Source organism: Acanthopagrus latus, chromosome 3, assembly GCF_904848185.1.
Source record: "Acanthopagrus latus isolate v.2019 chromosome 3, fAcaLat1.1, whole genome shotgun sequence".
Taxonomy (NCBI): Eukaryota; Metazoa; Chordata; class Actinopteri; order Spariformes; family Sparidae; genus Acanthopagrus; species Acanthopagrus latus.
The window spans coordinates 25,222,850-25,240,237 of record NC_051041.1 but is presented as its reverse complement, the minus strand read 5'-3'; the positions used below and the strand labels follow the sequence as shown (position 1 = coordinate 25,240,237).

Sequence of the window (17,388 nt, the reverse complement as noted above, 5' to 3'; positions counted from 1 at the left end):
GCTAATCTGAAGGTCACATGAAGTTTGTAGCTCTCTAGCAATTGACTGTGCAGAAAGTCGGCGACCTCTTTGCACTATGCGCTTCAGCATCCGCTGACCCCTCTCCGTCACTTTACGTGGCCTACCACTTCGTGGCTGAGTTGCTGTTGTTCCCAAACGCTTCCATTTTGTTATAATAGAGCTGACAGTTGACTGTGGAATATTTAGGAGCGAGGAAATTTCACGACTGGATTTGTTGCACAAGTGGCATCCTATGACAGTTCCACGCTGGAATTCACTGAGCTCCTGAGAGCGGCCCATTCTTTCACAAATGTCTTGTTTCACAGTCTGCATGCCTGAGTGCTTGAATTTATACACCTGGGGCCAGGCCAAGTGATTAGAACACCTGATTCTGATCATTTGAATGGGTGAGCGAATACTTTTGGTAATATAGTGTATATATGGCCATATGCTTTTTCCTTTTCCCAACAATCATTATTATATCAGCTTTAACACCCACCGTTGTTCCACCTCTAACCCTAACCCACTGTAAATGCTGTGGTGTGTGGCATCAGTTTATGTAACACACTTGTCCCCATACAAATAAACATTGAATAGATAAATACATGGCCAGACCTGTCGTGACTTTTACCCCTTTGGACACTTACCTTATAAAAGAAACCTGGCATGTCAGAAAGGGAAATCCTCATAATTACCAACATCATAGATGTATTTGTTGCATTTTATGATTGTGGTTAGTGTGATACTTTCACAAAAACTGGTTGATTATACAGAACTGTGGCTTCAACAGGAGTATATACCATTGCCTCAAAATCCCAGAGCTCGTCTGTCCTGTCTGTCTTTGATGGTGACTATATTATTGCTTGTAATCAGCATCCTCCATTCAGAATGTGGATGTGATTTCCCTTCCAAAACCCCACTGCTGAGCTCTGTGGGGTTATTGTTTAATACAGGGACATTGTGGCTAGTGTAGGCCGGGTCTGTGGCTAGTGTAGGCCATGTTTCTTTTAAACATGAAGTGAATCTCTCCTTAATCGTAACCAGGTACTTTATGTGTTACCTAAACTTAAACAACCTTTCACCATAGTGGAGGTAGATCTGAAAACAATCATATAATCATATTTGGGACAATTCACCAATTACCTATTTTCTATTTTTAGGTTTGAGGCCTTGTTGGGACTTGCTACAGTGGCTTTGCTTTGAGGCTTTTTAAACCTGAGGTACACTGCACTTTTTGTTTTAGAAGTCTGCACATAGGAGTTCCAGAGATATCCTGATCATGATCGGTGAAGACAACTTAAGGTACTGTCAGTCACTTTCTGCTCATGACATTAGATAATGATGTTAAGCAGCTGAAATAAGTCTGTCTTATAGATTTAAGACGTATGCTGTTAATGATTTCACTCAGATAAATCAAAGGTTAAAGAAACAACCACAAATTTAATGAAATTATCAGAGAGAAGGTTCAAGGAGGCTTTCTCTCTGCAGTGCTGCAGTGATGTACTTGACTTGGCACTGAATACTGAATATTGCTCTTGTGTGCTCAAAGAGTTCCTCAAAAATGTGAGGCACACGGGGAGCAGAGGCAGTGAAAAAAAACCTTTAAAAACATACTGAAAGTAATCAAAAACAGTAGCTTTCACTGCCAAATGTGCATCCTGTGTGATCAGGCCTGAAGTAATTTTGTCTTTCAAAACCTGTTGAGTAATACTAAGTAGGCGGATGAACAGAAACATCAGACAGTATGTGAGAGCTGGTTTGCGTGTGTATGTGTGCGTGTGTGTTTGTGTGTTTAGCATTCAGGCCACTTAACACGGATTTCACATGGTGATTTCAAGCTTGGGATCCAAGTCAGCAATTCACTGGTCAAGGTTCCCCACTAATTCCGCCAGCTTATAGTTAGCACTGTGGCAAGGAAATTTGATCCGTGTGTGTGTGCGTGCGTGTGCGCGCGCATCTGCATGGATGTGTGTATTTGTTTTCATAATGACTCACCCTTCTTTTGAACATTAAGTCGACTGAAAGGCTGAATAATCACTCAGAATCATCTTACAATTCTCACTGATTATGGGTGCTGTTAAAGACTGATTGCAACTATATTGTGGTTTCATGCCACTCCTTAGTACTTGAGTGGTCAAGCCATTGTGCTGCTTTGTCGTCATTTTAATGAGTCAGCTTCTTGCTAGTATTAATGCAAAATAAACAAAGGAATCTCCAAACTACTTCACTACTTTGGACAAATGTACTGCTCCTCAGACAGTGTTTCACGCTTTTCTAGAATTCAGATGGGAAACGTTGAGCTAGCTAGCTGTAATGACCACCTTAATTAAATCACATTGGATTAGGGCTGGGTATTTTTACGAACCTCACGATTTGATTCGATTTTGATTCTTTAGGTCGCAATTCAATTCAATATCGATTCGATTCAATATTGACTTAAATGCTTCAATATCGATTCAGTAATAAGTAGTAATAAAAAAATTAATTCATTAGAGTACCTGTTGTTAATTATTTTATTTAAAAAAGTAATCTTAAATTATAAATCTTACCTCTAGGAAGTTCTAGTTCATATTGAAATGTAAACAAAGGTACTCATTGTGTTTAGTTATAAAATAGTGCAACCATAGTTAAGCTGAGAAAGTGCCATTGTTTCTGGGACTGCATGGTACATTTTTGTCTGACATAAACATAGACATAACCACGGTCCCTCCGCCCTCCAGCTAGATGCAAGGGGGTAAAACATTGACACTTAACCCCCCTCTCTCCCCGGAGGAGAGTGCTACCCGCGGGCACATGGTGCAGCGGCCAGGGTGAGACTGGCTGCGCTGGGAGTTAACAGTCTCCAAAAGAGCGGTGCGTCAGACATCGGCTACCCACCTCCGCAGTTCCGACGGTGTTTCCGCGTCGCATCACCCGAGCGAGTTCAGGGGCGAGGCGCTTCCAGCCGCTGGAGGCGGGAACAGAGAGGTGTCCGGCTTGGAACAGCGGGTGGTCGGCAGCCGCTGCTTGTCTGAATCGTTTCAGAGGATTTTATGAATCGATATTGGGAAAAAAAATATATTGCAATGCATTGATTAATCGATATTTTTACCCATCCCTACATGGGATATGTTATCATTCAAATGTTATACCAAAAACTTAACTTTAAAATCAATATACTCCAGAGGATGCAACAGTATAATAGAATCAACTTATTTAATAACCCAATATCATAAAGCATGCTTCAAAGGGCTATAACAAGCACAGGACTTTAATTCAGGAACCAGCTGTTCATGCCCAATGTGAAACCAAGTCAAGTCAACGGTGAGTTCTTTCAACTTTCTAACCCAGTGAATTGACGTCACATAATAAAATGCAAGTAACTTAGTAAATAAAGCAGTTTAACCCAAACCACAATTTTCATAAACCTAAGTAGTAGTTTTCAGGCCTTGACCGATGCAAACTGACCATACAATTTAGGTCAGGACCTAAATTGTATGGTCACAGTTTGCATCAATATTATGATCATGTTGTTTTGGGAACAGAGATATACGTTGTATGGGAGATGCTGACAAATGACTTATTCAGTCATTTAGGTATGACAGTGTGTTGACAATAATGCGTACAGTGTAGTCCTAAAGTCTGAGGCCACAGTGAAATCTAATTATCACATAAATTCCTATGTGTTATAGATACAGATACAACTGGGAGGAGACCTAGGGGTAGACACAGGACCAGGTTTAGTATTTGGGGCAGACTAAGTGGGGTTTAAGGCTGATGGAAAAAAAAATTCTTTACTTCTGAAACAGTGGACATGGCTAGCCTCTTGAGTATGGGTAAGAAGATGCTAACAAAGAGGAGGGGCTTGATAAATGAAGGCCCTTCCACCTGCAGGGTTTTTATTTGTAGTTAGAATATGAATATCAGTAACTCTGATTGGTAGAAGGAATATGAATATCAGTAATCAATCAAATGTCAGTCAAATGTTATTTTTAAAGCACCTTTTGTACTGGTTAGTACATTTAAAGGAAGGTGAAAAAAGGCTACAAATTGTGGAAAAGGTGCTACTGTTGCCATGACTTTTTATCGCATCTTCATTTTACAAGTAGTTTTTCCACCTCAGCTGCAAATCCTGTCTTTAAACAGATGAGTGTCTGTTGTTTTCAATCTTTTTTTTAAAAATAACTTTTATTAATCAAGTGCAAGACATAGACATAAAGTGCATACAGGAATACAATGTCTTTTCTTTTTTGAATTTAAATTTAAGTGTACAAGTCTCCCAAACTATATAGCCCTTTGTTTTCTAAGATTGCAAATCATGGGTCAATCTTTTCTGGAATAAACAGGTGATTATTGCAAATAAGAGCTGCTAGAGGAAGGGTGAGTCATCCGAAGTGGCGTCTTACTTGTGTCCAAATTTCAAATTGTGTCCAAAAAGCTAGCAGCGACGAGGAGCAGGAGCCTGACTTACTCTGGCACCAACTGGATTGAGAGGAAGTAAACCAAGATAGTATCTCATGCGCATTGGCTGCCCAATAGTAGCCAATTAGATTGGGTGGACCCAGTCCCTCAGCCAATCTATCCCTACAAAGCAGTGTACGACTTGCCCTTGGCTTTTTACCAGCCCAGATGAATGATGAAATAATGTCATTTATAGCTGTGAAAAATGATTTGGAAAGGAAGCTGGGCAGACATTAACAAACATAGAAAAATCTTGGTAGCACATTCATTTTTATCATTTGTATCGCCAATTGGTTGATTGGGAAGTATTCGCTTTTAGAGATGTTTAGCTTATATCCAGATAGACCACTGAAAGAATTTAATAATGTCAAGAAAAGTGGGATGCTTGACAAAGGATCACTTACATAGAGAAGCAGATCATCTGCATAGAACAAAACCTGGTGTTTTATGCCCCATCTTTCAATCCCCCCAAATCCCTCATTTAGAGCAGCTGATAGTGGTTCAATTGCTAGCGCAAATAATAACGGGGACAGCGGACACCCCTGTCATGTTCCCCGAAAAAGTGCGAATGGAGTAGAGCGTTGGTTGTCTGTGCACACTGAGGTGCAGGGAGAGGTGTAGAGTAATCTGACCTATGAAATTAAGTTAGTATTAAAACCAAATTGTCTCAGGGAAAAGAGGAGATAAGCCCCGGGCCATATCTGGCCCACCAGCCTCCTGTTTGTCCCCGAACTGTTAGTCTTTCACCATGTGTTTTGGTTGGGTCAGCACGTGTACACCGGGACTTGTCTCCATGCCAAAGATAAACTGACAGCTGGGTCACTCACTGCTGCGAGTGCAACTTTTAACTTTCACTTTTGTTTTCAGAGCAGTTCGCGTACTCACATTTTGCCGGTTGTAAGAGATTGAAAATGATGTGTACTATGTAAACTGCTTAAAACAAGTGAAAATTAACATCTCAAAGAAGTAGAGACTTACAATTTGCATGTAAAATATATCATTTAGCAAGGCCTATTCCAAGACCCACTGTGTACTTTTGAAATCACTCTAAGCTTAAAGGACGGACAGTGTCTCCTGGCAAACACCCTTTCACTCACGGTGCCCAAATTTTTGTCATCCTTGTTAAAACTGAACACCATTTAACCACAGAACAAATGATGTTAACTAACCCACAACCATCTTACATATCATCTTATTCACAAACACATTCACAAACCATAATTACACCAACACCAACAGTATACCCAAGAGTCATTGCAGCACCGTCCACAAGGGGCATTACAATATGCCAGGAGAAGCTGTGATGAAGATTTCCAATTTGAAATGGCGTTATGAGACGAAGCATAGGAATTTTTAAGAGACATTTCCTCAAAATTCAGAGGTAAGCACAACACAAATAAATGCGCTGAAATCGTCATATGAAGCTGCAAGCAGGATTTTTGTCACATCTATGACATAACAACAAAGAGCAACAGAGTGCTCACTTAGAGTGGTGTGGATTTTGGCTAAGCACAAGAAACCATTCTCAGATGCAGAAATAATAAAATAATGCATGACTGAAGTGATGGACACAATGTTTGAAGGCAAACAAAAAGAGGAAATATTCAACTGTTAATTTAAATTTATGTCAAAATGGAAATGGCATTTTATTTTACTTTGTATTTTTCTTGCTGTTTTGAATGAAAAGGACATTTTGTTTTGAATAGTACAGTATTATTGCATGTAGCCTGACCTGGCTTACTTTCATTTTTAAATACTGTGTCCATCTAATTTTCCTTGGGTGCGGGTCGGGCGTCGGTAACAATTTATAGTGGGTCGGCTCGGGTGCGGAATGTCATTTGTGCTACCGTCGGAAAACAGGTCAGATCCTCTAGCTAATTAGCCAGCGGTTTCACATGAAACTGGATTTTTTTGTGAATATACAACAACAAACTAGATGTTTCTGATACTCTTCAACTCACCTTAATAATCAGTTATAGGTGACATTTTTGTAATTTTCTAACTAATTCATGGCTGCTTTGGAGCGGCACACAGACCCATTATCAGTCACTGTGTGTGTGTGTGTGTGCGTGAGTGGAGGAGCCTCCGAGGCCATGAAGCGCACTGCTCCAGGTTCAAAAACAGCTTCATGGTATTCTTTCTTTCACTAATACAGGCCTGAATTGGCAGCACTGAAGTCATTAAAAGTAATGCAAACAAAAGAGACTGACTGAAATGTCGGTATGCATTCAAAGGGCAGAAATATTTTTTCACACAATTAAACTATGGCGCGACAATTAGACTATGGCAGGCCGCCACAGTCTCGTCAATGTATGGGAAAAACTGCCCTATAAATCCTGTCTGGTCCTCTGAAATGATCAGGGGCATAACAGATTCCAGTCTCCATGTCTATGTGGTGTGCAGTAACTCCAAGATAATTTTGGTTACTCACTGATGTCCAGTGATCCCTGGTTAATGTCACAGCATTTGCATTTTGCAGGAGACTCATTTTAGTTTCTGTCTCAGTTTCATAAAGCTCCTCTATGCGAGTAACAGTTGTTGCCTGCGACGGTAACGTGTATGCCATGTCAGAACATGCCAATCTGTTTACATCCTTGAGACCCGAGTCTTCTACGATGTTGACTGGTCTGCAGTCAGTTTCCACCTATCTGGCGGTCGCTGTGGTTAACTTCTTTGAAGTACTTTCATCCAGGGGTCTGCAGCGATTCCCGCAGGGCCAGCACAGTACAGCAGTTAAATGGTAAACATCAAGCCTGGGCCTTACAGTGTCCAACCAGTCCTTAAGTCCCTGTGAAATGAACACAATAACTCACTTGGCATATCGTCCTTGTAAAAATGATGAGTACTATGTCTCAGAAGGCTCCCGTCTTAATCTTAAGCCTTACCAATAAGAAAACATCTCCTCCTGTAAGGAAGCTAGAATAGCATGGTCCATCTAGCCATGGGTGAGATAGCCACCAAGCTAATCGGGCCTCGGGGCCTGTTGATATTTGGCCGCGAAGGTGGTGGCTTCCTCGGGAGATGAAAATCTCTTCTTCGCTCCACTCTCCAGAGTAATCTGCAAGCGGGCCGGGAAAAGAAACGCTGGCCGAAGAGCAAGGTTGTAGAGATCGGCCATCACTGTCCGATATTTAGCTCGTTCCCCGGCGACTTCTGGTGTGTAGTCCTCAAAGATCTGGATTGGTGACCCTTGGTGCTGAAGGCTCACACGTCTCTTACAAGCCTCCCCAATGATCAGCTCCTTGATCTGATAGCGATGAAGGCGAAGTATTACCAATCTGGGCCGTGAGCTGGGTTGTGGTTTAGCTGTGAGCGCTCTATGCACTTGGTCCAATTCAGGGAGCGACTGAAGAATCTGGTCACCGAGTACTTCAGCCAGGAGTTCGGCGAAAAAGCTTGTGGGCATTGGTCCCTCGATTGATACTGGGAGGCCAATTATCCTGATATTGTTTCTGCGGCTGCAGCTCTCAAGATCGATAGTCTTCGTTGTTAGCTTAGAGTTGCTATCTGCTAATGCCACACACTTCTCCTCCAGTGCTTGAATGAGTCCATTCGCTGACCATGTTCTGTTATCGTTGTCTACATTTTGTTGAGTCTCAATTCCAGAGCAGTGAATGTTGCTTTGAAGTCGGCTGCGATGCTAGCTCTGTGGTCATCTAGCATGTTAGCTATGCTAGTTAGCATTGTGCTGTTGCCCCTAGGAAAGGCGTCTGCTTCAGTCTTTTGGGATGCTTTTGTTGCTTTTGACATTTCTCTAGCATATTCAAGGTTCTAATGTTAGTTCTTCCACACTCAGTTTGTTGGGGTTTTGAGGAAAAAGTTAATTTTCAAACTTATCACTGCAGGAGCCCAAGACAACACTGCTTTTGCAGGTTGGTCCAAACCGGAAGTCCCCCATTTTTTAAATACAGATCACTACTTGCATAAAAGCAGATGGAAACACTGGTCATCCAGAAGGAATGCAAATGGAGGTTGCCTTTGACAGCCAATTAGCACCAAAAGAATACAGTCACAGTCAACCTTCCTCCATTGGTTGACTTTCTGGGTCACCTAGCTGCACTATCTGAAATTAATGGACTCCAATGAGCTGATGTTGATGGTGTGAGTATGAGCAATTCCCTTGGCTGGGAGTCAGGGGGAAACAGTGAATTACTGGATGCAGAAATGCACTAATGGATGTAGAATGAGATAATCAAGAGGCTAACAATGACAGGAATATTTGTCAGAGAGCTTTGTACTTAGCTTTAAACATCCAAAATGCATCCATTACTTCTAACTATTCTAGGGCCTTTTTACGTACTGACTGCCGATTTTATGTTCCTGCAGGGTGTATGAATGTATCCCAACACAAAGGGTCTTATCTAGACTCACAGCTGTGCATGAGGCTTCAGCTGGACTCCCTGCCCTAGTTTTCCTGATATTGTACACATGCACACACAAACACACAACTGCACAAACACACAGAGACAGACAGACACACAAAAACAGTCAGCAAAGGGAGCTCAAAGAGTGAGACAGTGCACTACATGAGACATTAAAGGCAAGTATGTAATATTAGACTGCATTCAGTGTCCACACTGACCAACTGGAAAAAACTCCTGTCTGTCCAGTTTGTCTCTTTGTATTGTTCCTTGTTGTGATATGGCCCAGTTTCCCCAAGCTGGGATGCGGCTCTAAAAAGAACACTTTGTACAGGGACAATACTGAAGTATGAGCGGCACTGTCAATATTATGATTTGCAGCATCGGTTGCATCTTGCCTGAGTGATTGTGCTGGTTTATGACATCTGCAGTTTCTTAAAGGGGGATGTGAAAAGATTTTTAAAAATTAGGCTTGTCTTAAATGATATCACCTTTTTTGATGGGTTTGTACTAACTTGTTCTGGAGCTCGAATTAAATTCATGCTGTCATGAGCTTTCTTATTCTTAGAAGGCAGCTTTGGATTTGGTGTTGACCTGAAAGTGTTTGCATTGTTCTGTAATTTCATCATCGTAATTTCAGTATGTGCTTGGGAAAAAAAAATAGGTAAAACCAAAATATGTCACAAGTCAAGGTTATTACACCATATGTTTTTTCTGAACTGTGATCCAGTTGTTTTTAAACTTCACAGGTCTAACCCTGATATTTTAAGGTGGACCATCTGGACATTAGACTACCTTAGCATTGAGGCACTACTTAAAATAATAATAATGCATTTAATTTATATAGCGCCTTTCAGAGCCCAAGGACACTTAACAAAGTGGAAAAAACAAAACAAATGTGTAAACAGAAAATACATATAAGATAAAGAAATAGAAGTTGATTGATTTGATGGGGCTGGATCTAGAGCTGATAGGCCTTATTAAAAAGATGGGTTTTTAGTTCTCTTTTGAAAGTCTCCAGAGAAGTCACTTTGCAGATTTCAGCTGGCAGAGTGTTCCAGAGAGTGGCGACTGTCACACAGAAGGCTCTGTCACAGAGGGTTTGTAGTTTGGTGTGAGGGATGGAGAGCTGGTATGTGCCTGATGAGCGCAGCGTCTGAGACTGGCTATACAGTACCTTGCAAAAGTATTCACCACCCTTGAACTTTTCCACATTTTGTCACATTCCAGCCACTTTTAACCATTTTATTAGGATTTTATGTGATAGACCAACACAAAGTGGTGCATAATTGTGAAGTGGAAGGAAAATGATACATGGTTTTATTTTTTTTTATGAATAAAAAACAGAAAAGTGTGGTGTGCAAAAGTATTCATTCCCCTTTACTCTGATACCCTTAAATAAAATCCAGTGCAACCAGTTGACTTCAGAAGTCACCTAATTAGTAAATGGAGTCCACCTGTGTGTCATCTAATCTCAGTGTAAATACAGCTGTTCTGTGAAGGCCTCAGAGGTTTGCTAGAGAACATTAGTGAACAAACAGCATCATGAGGCCCTAGGAATACACCGGCACTGTTCAGTCCATCACCTGATAATGGAAGGAGTATGGCACAACTGCACACCTACCAAGACATGGCTGTCCACCTAAACTGACAGGCCAGGCAGGGAGAGCATTGATCAGAGAAGCAGCCAAGAGGCCCATGGTAACTCTGGAGGAGCTGCAGAGATGCACAGCTCAGCTGGGAGAATCTGTCCACAGGACAGTCATGTCACTCCACAAATTGGGCCTTTATGGAAGAGTGGCAAGAAGAGAGCCATTATTGAAACAAAGCCATGCAGTTTGCCACAAGCCATGTTGGGGGGCACAACAAACATGTGGAGGAAGGTGCTCTGGTCAGATGAGACCAAAATTGACATTTTTGGCCTAAATGCAAAACTGTTTGGCAGAAAACTAACACTGTACATCACCCTGAACACCCCACTGTGAAACATGGCGGTGGAAGCATCATGCTGTGGGGGTGTTTTTCTTCAGCAGGGACAGGAAAGCTGGTCTGAAAGATGGGAAGATGGATGGAGCCAAATACAGGACAATCTTGGAAGAAGACCTATTAGATTCTGCAAAAGACTTGAGACTGGGGTGGGGGGGTCACCTTCCAGCAGGACAATGAGCCTAAACACACAGCCAGAGCTACAATGGAATCCGACAGCATGAGCCACTGATGTTAGGCCAAAACAACAGCATCCCACTGGTTTGGTGATGTCACGAACATTTCAGTCTTGACATACAGGTTCAGTGGGTTAAGGTTAGAGTTTTAATGTCAAGAGGGGAAGTAATAATTCTCCAGTGTTTTATTATATTATTCTGGTAACTAGACAAATTGCATTTCCTGCAAAAATACAGTGTGAATGCTGAGGGCCGAAGGGAAATCTGCTGAATGTACTGCTGAAAAGCAGAAAAAGCTGAAAAGCTGAAGGCAGAAAGAGCACAAAAAGCTGAACATGTTGATAGCTGAACAGTTTCTGTAGCTGAACATGAAGCTGAATGCATAAAGAAGCTCAAAAGGCAGAGAGATGAATATTTTCAAAAGATGAAAAGACAGAAAAGCTGAAGAGGGCTGAAAGAGTTTAAAAAGTTGAACTTTTTCAAACTGAACCTGAAGCGGAATGTTTAAAGGAGTTGAAAAAGCAGAAAGATGAACATCTGAAAAGGCTAAAAAGGTGTAGAGCAAGAGGGCCGAAAAAGCTTGAAAAGGAGAAAAAAGACAGAAAAGGCTGAAAAGTTGTAGAATAAGAGGGCAGAAAGAGCTCAAAAAGGTGAAAAAAGACTGAAAAAGTGGAAAGTTAAAGGCAGAAAGAGCTTTAAAAGTAGAACATATTGATCGCCGAACAGTTTCTGTAGCGGAACATGAAGCAGAATGTATAAAAAAGCTGCAAAGGTACAAAGATGAATATTTTTAAAAGATGAAAAGGCAGAAAAGCTGAGGAGGGCTGAAAGAGTTTAAAAAGTTGAACATTTCCATATCTGAACATGAAGCAGAATGTTTGATGGAGTTGAAAAGGCAGAAAGATGAATATCTGAAAAGGCTAAAAAGGGCTAGAGTAAGAGGGCAGAAAGTGGTTAGAAATGTGAAAAAAGACTGGAGCGATGGACAGTTAAAAGCAGAACGAACTTAAAAAGGTGAAAAAACACTGAATCGGTTGAAAGTTAAAGGCAGAAAGAGCTTAAAATGGCTGCATCATCTATGTAAAGTAAAAGATGTTGCATTCAAATCCAGCTGAAGAGAATTCTTTCTCCAGTGTTCCAGCTGCTCTCCAATCAAGTGATTGTGTCACTCACTCTAGCTGACGCAATACACACGCATTCTACAGATACACACGCTGGAGAAGTAAGAGACAGAGATGAAAATGTCCCCATAAGAATGAATGGGAAAATGCCTCCCAAACCCCTGCGATTTTAGAAAAAATGTTAATAGTTAGGGTCAAAATATCTATATGGTGAGTGAGAGGAGATATTGCTGAACGCGGTCATCTGGTTTTTATTTCTGGAAGGTGAGAAATGAGGGCACAAACGCGAGAGACAAATCAGGTACCATCTGCTGTCCTCTAGAAATTTAGGCTCAAAATTAACATTGCGGCTTATGTGGCAGCTGCTTCACCTCTTGTCACTCCAGGGCTTCCACATCCAAAACTGTAACTTGTACATCTAAAATGAGACCATCATCTGAAAGCCAACAAGTTTTCCTACATTTCTATGTATACATTGTCTTTGTTGAGTAAAAGGTTTGGGATCTAAATCAAGCTGAAGAGAATTATAAAGCCACCCATTATAAAGTCAGAAGACAGGCTAAAAGTTCTTCGAACTAAAATTGTGGGGCGGCTGTAGCTCAGTGGGTAGAGCAGGTCGACTAGTGATTGAAAGGTCGCTAGTTCAAATCCCAGCTGAGCTACATGTCGAAATGTTGAGCAAGATACTGAACCCCACATTGCTCATCAGTGAGGGCCCTGCAATGAGCTGGCGACTTATCCAGGGAGTACCCTGCCCTCGCCCTGAGACAAGGCTGGGATTGGCTCCAGCAGCAACACCCCGTGACCCCATGGAAAGGGATAAGCGGTTACGGTCAATGATATGACAAACTAAAATTGTGATTAGTTCAAAACCGTACAATATTTTTAAAAACTGAATACAAGCCCAATTTAAGGTTGGGTGACTCTTTTAAAGTTGGAACGGTGTCTCTAGCTCAAAGCATGTGGGAGAAGAAGAGGTTGAAAGTCGAGGATTTTTGACGAGGATTTGAAGGTTTTCCCATTTGCGGCAACGTTAAATTTTTTTTATAAAAAGCTGAATTTATGAAAATGTTGAAAAGTTGAAAGGCTGAACAAGGCTGAAAGAGCTTAAAAAGCTGAACATTTTAATAGCTGAACGGTTTCAATAGCTGAACGTATGCTGAAGTTATAGCTGAATGAACGTTGAACAAAAAATCCCCATAAGGATGAATGGGCAAAATTTTGCATAAAAAGCTTAATATTTCCAAAATTATGAAAAAGAAGAAAGAAAGAAAAATACAAGCACACGTCCTTAAAAAAGCTGCACATTTTGATACTTAAATGGTTTCAATAGCTCAAGAACTGTAGGAGAAGAAGCATGCCGAAAAACGTACGGAAGAAGAATAATGCTGTGTCAGCATTCACACTAATTAGTTGAAGACCAGTGGCTTAATAGAGCCAAAGAACATAGTATGGTGGATCACTTTAGGGAAGGTTGTGGGGGTGGGGGGTACTGAAAAATTGCACTCTTCAGAATGTTTCCATTAATCCCAATCAAAGCATATTAATGTGTTGGCCAAGTCACAGTCCAGACCTAAATCAACTTGAGAATCTCTGGCAAGGCTTGAAATTTGCTGTTCACAGACACTTTCCATCCAATCAGACTAAGCTTGAGGTATTTTACAAGGAAAAATGGGCAAATATTTCAATCTCTATATGTGCATCGCTGGTAAAGGCTCACCTCAAAAGACTTGCAGCTGACATTGCAGCGAAAGGTGGTTCAATAAAGTATTGACTCAGGGGGTTGAATACTTTTGCACACCACACTTTTCTGTTTTTATGTGTAAAAATAAAAAGTAAAACCATGTATCATTTTCCTTCCACTTCACAATTATGCACCAATTTGTGTTGGTCTATCACACAAAATCCCAATAAAGTACAATTACATTTGTGGTTAAAATGTGACAAAATGTGGAAAAGTTTAAGGGGATTAATACTTTTGCAAGGCACTGTATATATTACAAAATGGTGTTGCATATTAACCTGGGCTTACAATAACATGCAGGGCAGCCTATAATTTCATGTATAAACATATGGCAGCAGATGAGGACAAACAATCACAAGTAGGACCAGCATGCTAGTAGCATAACAACATATGTTTTGCAGACATCACAGCTGGGGTTCCCAACACGTCACACACATGGACCATGGACTGACACTCCCACACAAGCCTAAGGCAAAACACTGCACCACTGGATTTGGTCTAAATGTGCCCTTAGAGTGGTTGATCGATAAATTATAAAACAATCCATTGTTTCTCACAAGAATGTCCATACATTTTGGAAAATAATCTAACTGTTAAAACAGCCAATATGTTAAGTGCTGCCCAGTTACACTTAGCTCACTTAGTTAGCTTGCTCACATGATTGCACCAGCCACATTCAACAATGTTCACTAAAAAAAATAAAAAAAATATTTGCTAGTCTGCTGGATGTGTAATTTCAGACACATCAAGATTTTTTAACAAAACCTTGCCAACAATAATTTAGTGTCCCTCCTTACAGATCCCCTGTGTAGGACTCTCGATTGAATGTGCTTATTGGTATTGACAGAGTGATGGCTCTAAGTTTTGCAACTTTGTACAAAAAAATGGGAATCACAGAGTTATTAGGAATTATCCTCTGAGGACCATGACATGGAACTGCACAACATTTTCATGGCAACCTATTCAGTAATTGTGAAATATTTGAGTTTAGACTGACAGACAGTGTTTACTGCATTGAATTAACATTTACTTACTTTACTTTAAAAAAAATGCAGTGACCTGAAAATAATCCTCTAATAAATCTGGCTTGCAGTCTGATACAGTTTATTGCACTAGGGTGTTAGTATTAAATGAAATGCCTTTTTTGCATTTGTCTACTAAAATAGAAGTACAAGCCTGTCGCAGGTCCTCAACAATAAACCCTTTCTTTTGCAGTCATAGTTCCCACCTTTAACAGTTTCACATTCTAGCAACTCCACAGTTTTTTTTTAATCAGAGATGCAACAACTTGATTCAGAACTGCTGGTTCTGTGGCACAAGTCACAGTTTGCAATACTAAGCATTAGCAAGATTAGTGAGGATGGTGCCAGATCACACGCAACCCCAAATTAAAACCAAAACATAAATAGATAGATGTTGAAATCATTGAGTTCTAATTTGCTATTGGACAGCTTCCTCTCCCCATCTGCCCTCGGCATACTTTAAAGGGAACCACAAAAAACATTTCTTTCCCCCTCTACATACTAAGTTTGATTGTGATGGCGTAGCCTCTAGAATTGCAGCATTTGGAAAATAATTTACCAATATGTCTCTCTGCCTTATTCATCTTCTACTTCCTTCATTCCCTCGTCCTCTATATCTCCTCCTTTCCCTTTCAAGCAGCACACATATTGTGGCAAATGCTGTGCTTTCTTCCCCTAAGTACTGAATCCATATTCTTTTTTTTTTTTTTGCTTGTTGCAGAGCTTTTGTTTTTTAACACAGCCCTTGGCATCAACAGACAGGCTGGAGGGCTTAAATGTATATCTGTAACTTTTCCAGTTGACTTTGTCTGAAAGCAGATTATATCAGAAGGATGGGTTCCCAATCTGACTATTCCTGTCACATGTGACAGATTTTCTGTTTTCTAATTTGAGTGCAACAAAAAAGCAAAATCCATCCAAGATCCATGGATCACGTACTGGAGAATATGTGCAACACAACAGGATCACGATTAATATAGACTACAAGTCACTTTTAATTCCTCTACCTGTAAGAGGATTACCATAGTAAATAAATATATTAATTCATAAATCATACATGATTTACAGATACTATGGCAGTTTGGCCACCATTCACAAAACAATGGTAATAAAGCTAAATCAAAACTTAATGGGTGATGCCAAATATGGAACAGCCTTAAATGAGCAATTTACTCAAAAATAAAAATTCAATCATTACCAAATCACCCACAGGGTTCTCCCCAGACAATGGAACAGTGGCGCAGCACCGCTACACTGCTAGCTCAGCCACTATACTAATTTTCAATGTTAGCTGCTTTGTAGCGGGTGAGGGTGACAAGCGAGCGTCCGTTCCGCCCGCCCGGTCCGATGATTACGACTGTCTCCCCCCAATAGTGGGTGAGGGTGAGGGTGATGAGCGTCCTTCCGTCCGTCCCGTCCGATGATTGCGACCGTGCCCCACTGAAAACAGTGTACGATGCAAGACAAATGTCATGTCATTGTCCGAACCGCTTATCCCTTTCCATGGGGTCACGGGGTGTTGCTGCTGGAGCCAATCCCAGCCTTGTCTCAGGGCGAGGGCAGGGTACTCCCTGGAGAAGTCGCCAGCTCATCGCAGGGCCCTCACTGATGAGCAATGTGGGGTTCAGTATCTCGCTCAAGGACACTTCGACATGCAGCTCAGCCCTGCCCGGAGCTGGGATTTGAACCAGTGACCTTCTGATCACTAGTCGACCTGCTCTACCCGCTGAGCTACAGCCACCCAATGCAAGACAAATTTGCACTAAAATCTGAACACTGAAAGTACAATTGAAGTCAGTGCAAAAGGAGAATGAGACCTCTCTTAAGTTTGTTCTGACACTAAATAAGGCAGCGGGAAAGCTGATTGTGGTTGTTCTTGTGCATCTTGTCTCACAATCAAATTATTCCAATAAACATCAGACTCGAATTGGCTCCATTATGAAGCCTCAATGCAAACATTGTCAAATGTAAAGATGGCCCACCTTTGATATCAGGGTTAGACCACTAAAGTTTAAACACAGTTGGATCACAGTTTAGAAAAATCCAGTGTAATGACCTTGACTTGTGACATGTTTGGTAATAAACATTCATTATCCAGTCTGGATAGTGATATTTTTCTTCTTTGGTTAGTTAACAACATTAGTCTGCCAGCAGTTTTGTTGTTCAAACTTCTGAAAATAAGGCAGTCAGCTCAGTTATTAGATTAGGATATGATTCTGCAATTGGAACCAATCAGCATCCTATGTCTGGCATATCAGATTAGAAACAAGCTAGCCCACATGGCAATTTTGAAGTTCATTTGGTTGTGACAACAAACACTGCTGCAATTTGAATTTAAATTGATGTCGTAACTGGTTTCTGTTTCTAAATGTTTAAAAACTGATACAGTTGTCTGACGGGCCATTTCAGTCAATGCCAACTGATGAGTTCCCAAACCAAAGCAAATAACCATCTGAGTCTTACAAGACCAGAGTTGGTGTGGAGAAATGCGTGCAAGGCTAAGAATGAGGGCCTGTGGTAAGGAAATAGCGGTAGGGT

The 17,388-nt window shown here is 41.0% G+C and overlaps 1 protein-coding gene across 8 annotated transcripts in view; it reads left to right on the top strand.

The window, feature by feature from the left end:
• The window catches only part of thrb (thyroid hormone receptor beta), a 163,433-nt gene that overhangs the window by 52,974 nt on the left and 93,071 nt on the right, over positions 1-17,388 (top strand). For 3 of the 8 annotated variants that reach the window (XM_037093492.1, XM_037093489.1, XM_037093498.1), the window contains exon 2: positions 1,161-1,302. The exons of 3 other annotated variants lie outside the window; for them this stretch is intronic. The gene's annotated coding sequence lies outside the window, so the exon portion shown is untranslated. The remainder of the gene's footprint in view (positions 1-1,160; positions 1,303-17,388) is intronic. 2 more of the 8 variants (XM_037093493.1, XM_037093491.1) reach the window with 1 other exon arrangement.